General features: G+C 40.5%; 1 pseudogene; it reads right to left on the minus strand.

Moving 5' to 3' along the window:
* Positions 1–389: 389 nt before the first annotated feature.
* On the minus strand, positions 390–4,690 carry LOC121031386 (importin subunit alpha-1-like; annotated as a pseudogene).
* Positions 4,691–4,901: the final 211 nt, after the last annotated feature.

Here is a 4,901-nt window from a genome sequence, read left to right on the forward strand (position 1 = left end):
ATACAACTTCTGAACCACATTTCTGAGATGTATTTTCTCCTGACCAAACATTTCACATCCAGAGGGCAAATCAGAAATCCTGACCAGTTACATGCAACTACTCATCTAGCATTAAACAGCTAAGAACTGTTCCAACACAATGAGGCAAACTGTCTGTGGAAAGAGGAGTCTTTTATCATATACTGCATAGGCCCAGAAATCAATAAGTGCTTGACAGTCTGGAAAGCATCCTTTTGATGATGGATCCAATGTCATTGAAAGTACTTAAATGCCTCAGCAATGTTTGTCTTTTGTCAAAGAAAAATGTGGTTGTAAACTGGATGCACTGAGAAGGCTTGAAGCTCTTTGTTTTCAGGGTAGGCCTGCCAAGGATATCATGTACTACATTTTTAGGGATAAATATCCAGCAGCATTGGTGAGGTAGCTAAGGAAGGTATCCCTGGAAATTCTGATCCCTGGAAATTCTGATCCCTGGAAATCCTGTCTAAGGACAGGAGACAAGGGTGCTGTGTGTGGATGTCTAACTTGGCTGGATGTTCTCTGATCAGGTAGCTCTGGGGCAAAGGCAAGCAGGTTGACTCCATTCCTAGTTCATACTTGAGTCTGCTTCTCACCTACTTACTCCCCATAGTCATCCATTTTCTCTGGTTATTGATCTTCAGTTTTGCTCTAGGCTATAACCCTGGATCCTCTGATACCAGACTTACTATGTTTACCAGTGAATTACTAATAGCTGACTCTGGATCACCTTCTTGGATCATATAATGTCTTATAAACTGTACCCACTTGAGCAGAAATACACCTTGTTAAAATAGACTTGAGTAAAAGGTTTCACCCACTCTCATCACCAGAATGTTGACTGAAAAGATCTTGAAGCTTTTATCAATCCAATTGCCTATCTATAACAATATGATGAGATCTCTAATTCAGAACTTTCATAAGCAACAAAAGAATTTGTGGACAATGCCTGATTCCCCAGTCTGTAAGGATAACAGTTCATGTAGTTCAATGCCACAAAGTACAAAGTGGGACAATGGCTTTTGATAGAAATTTCCAGTTTTTCGGTGAAAACTCTTTGTAAAAGAAACAGTTTTTATTCTGGTCTGGTTTGAATTTTCTTCTGTTGGCCAAGTTTAGCTGACCCTACTCTGATCCTCTTCTGTGTGTTACATGGTATTTTTGCCTACTCTCTTCTGCCTGATGATATAACTTTTTTGCTTAGAGATATTTTTTAGAATGAATTTTTTCCCATTGAAACTGTGCAAAATGTTTAATTCATTTTGTTCTGCAAAATGTTGGTACCTGCTTTCTTCTTGCCTCTGAAAGGGCTGGTTGATGTTGCCCTGTATCTGTGTCTGCATTATCCCATCCATCTCTGTCCTTGTGGCCCTTGCTTACTTTTGCCATGCAGCACTCTCTGTCCTGATCTGTATTCTCTTCATTGTGGTGATGGTTAATAGCTCAGACCTCAGAATGAGGCTGCATTCTTACATGGAGATTCAAGTGGGAAAGAATTTGCTTCCATACTCATTCAAGTTGGCGGTATTCATTTCCTTAAGGATGTATTACTGAGGGCCCAGGCTTCTTACTGGCTGTTGTCTGGAGGCCTTCCATAGTTCCTTGACACATGGCTTCCTTGGTATGCCTGCTTGCTTTATCAAGACAGCAAGGAGAATCTCTCACTTCAGTCTGATAAGAGGCAATATTATATGATGTAATATAAAATGGGAGTGACACACTTATATTATATGATGTAATATAAAATGGGAAAGAACACACTTTCGCTGTGTTCTATTTGTTAAAGCAAGTCGAAGGTATCTTCTACACTGAAGAGGAGGGGATCACACAAAGGTGTAAACACTAGGCAGTGGACAGTGTTTGGAGGGTGCAGTCACCATAGGGTCTGTGTGCCATGCCCAGATGCTTGACAAATTGTAAGGTCATAGGAGGTACTGAACTATTCCATAGCCTTAATCTTATTAATTCTATGAACAAGATATCAAAATATCATACTATAATAGAGCTTGGGAAGATAATGGAATAGGAGGACCCTGAATTTAGCCCTCCCATGTAGGAGAGGCCCAGCTATGCTCAGCTACCAATAAGCACCACGCCTAGCCTCATGCCCCTGGCCACCTGACATGTAGGCCCCAGCTGCCCTAGCACTTCAGGGAATCCAGAATAGGAACTAGTGGCTCAATGAAAAATTTTCTAATACCACCACCCTGTTCTTAAATTCCCTGGCAGGATGCCTGCTCAGAGATGGCCTGCTGGGTCCCACTAACACCACAAAGAGCAAGGAGAACTCACAAAAGGCAGGGAGTCAGTGCAGACAATTGCGCTGAAAGAAAAGTGACTCAGAAACAGTATCAGGGCGTAAGCAACACACATAGGATACTCTCCTGAAGTGCCAGGTTCTGGTGAACAGGGAACGTTGCCCTGCAAGGCACTTCAGGACCTCTTCTTCATAAAGTCACTGCTTTCAAGAGCAGAAGACATAGTTGCCTTTTTCTTTCTCTCTCTCTCTACCTTTCTTTCTTTCCTTTTCTTTCTTTCTTTCTTTCTTTCTTTCTTTCTTTCTTTCTTTCTTTCTTTCTTTCTTTCTTTCTTAGAAAAGGGTGGAATTTAATCTTTAGTTACAGGACACTGCAAGATATGGATTCCACAAAGAAGTAAGAAACCCATTTAGAGGAGAAGCTTCATAGAGTATGTACAATTTGGAACTGTTCAAGTATAGTTTCATTGTAAAAAGTGCTACAATAACAAAACACATTTAAAAGAGTTCTTAGTAGAGAAACAGTAAGATATACCAAACATAGTACACAACAAACAACTTAAAATTTTTTTAAAAAACTTTATTTTGAGAAAGAGAGCGTGTGAGTGGGGGAGGGGCAGCGAGAAAGTGGGAAAGAATCCCAAGCAGACTCGGTGCCCTCTTCTCAGAGCCCAACTTGGGGCTTGATCACACGAACCATGAGTGTCATCCTGAACTTGGATTGTATAGCCTTCAGAGTTAGTTTCTGGAACAGCGTATGATCTTCTTCTTCCTCTACAAAGAAATACCTCTCAATCAAGTTTAATGAAGCTTTGTATACAGACTCATTTTAATGGTTTTGTAGAGTTTCAATTTTGTCCAAATCTCCACATTCTTTAATCATTATACTCAGTTTCTCAGTTTTACTTAGCTTCTCAGCTGGCCAAAAGATGTTTGAAATGCATCCATAATAACCAGAGTAATTTTTGTATCTTTTGCAGTTAAGAGATTCATCAATTGTTCTATTATGCCACAATGAATGATGTATACAGTCTGTTCAACTGTTCTTCCACTTGTATAGTTGGTCACAACCCATACAGCATCCTTTTGTGTCTTAAAGTGTGTCTCAGAGAGAAAATCAGTGAGGGATGGTACTAATCCATGATTCACAACTTGCTGTATCTGGTCTTGGTGACCAGCTATGATGTTTGACACTGTCTACATAGCTTACTTCTGAATATTAGTTTTGAGGTTCATTAGCAGGCTTGGAAGGACAACATGTACTCCTACATCTGTTACAACCTGAGTCTGTTCATCTGCCCCAGTGACAATATTTACTGTGGCTTTTAGCACGGGAGTCACAATGAGCAATTCACTAGCTCCTAGAAGCTTTACAAGTTGGAGCACAACTCCTATTTTCATGACCATTTTAGTCCATTCATTTGGACCATCAGTAAGATAGGAGATGGCCCAGCAAGTATGTAATAATACTTATGGATCATCATGACTCAGGAGATGAACTAAGGTAGGAAGAATCTGCTCAGTAGCATCTAACAGACATTCAGGATTCTTGTTGTGACAAAGGTTTGAAAGTGTCCGAGGAAGGTTATGTAAATAACCACATTCTAAAGATTACATATCAGAAACTGTAAGGAGAGCCAACAGCAGGTCAACTGTACCATATTTGGTAAACAAGTCTTGAGGAACTGAACCATCATCTGCATTGCTTCCTAGCACCCCTACAGCTTGTTCACTGATGTGGGCATGGGAAGATGCCAACAGAGAAATGAATGCTGGGGTATCACCTCCATCTACCACAATTTTGGTCTGTTCTGATGTTCTGGAAACAATGTTAGTGAGGGCCCAAGCAAATTAAAACTGAATAGGACTACAATCAATTCTACCCAAGAAGTATACAAATTTTGGAATCAAAACCAGCCCAGATTATGTTGTCTATGGGAGGCTGTGTTTCCCTGGAAAGCAGTTTCCTATCAGCTTTAGTAGCCTGGAGCTAGCTTTCCAAATGAATTGCTATTTATGCCTTGGACAATGTCATCAACAGACCAATTTACAGTGCCTTGGTTGTTGCAGTTCTCTTGCAGTAGAGAAGTAGCACCATCAGGAAATGAGCTTACATTTCTCCTTTTCAGCATCTGGTCATCCTTAGCTTTCCTCAGCTCCTCATTAACTTCTATTCAGTGCCACCTCATTTCTGTACTGTCTTTCTCCTTGTTCTTGAACCTGTTAAGGCAGGCAGCTGGCGAATTAGCATTTATATTGGTGGACATGGTTATGAGACAAAGGGAGAAAGCTATACAGCTGGCTCAGGCTTCCAGGAGATGGTGTGGGGGCATGTAGGTCAGCTTCCCTCAAAATGTCCACAATGGCTCAGCCCAAAGACAGTGTTATAGCTAACTTTCTTAACACAGAGAAACAGACAAAGAGGCAGACAAAATGAGGAGACAGAGAAATTTATCACAAATGAAAGGACAGGATAACACCACAGCCAGAGATCTAAGAGAAACAGATATAAGTAACATGGCTGAGAGAGAACTTAAAGCAATTATCATAAGGATACTCACTTGACTTGAGAAAAGAGTAGAAGACATAAGTCAGACTTACACAAAGATAAGGAGTAACATAGCAA

This window comes from Herpailurus yagouaroundi, unplaced genomic scaffold, assembly GCF_014898765.1.
Source record: "Herpailurus yagouaroundi ecotype Mexico unplaced genomic scaffold, PumYag 141, whole genome shotgun sequence".
Classification (NCBI taxonomy): domain Eukaryota; kingdom Metazoa; phylum Chordata; class Mammalia; order Carnivora; family Felidae; genus Herpailurus; species Herpailurus yagouaroundi.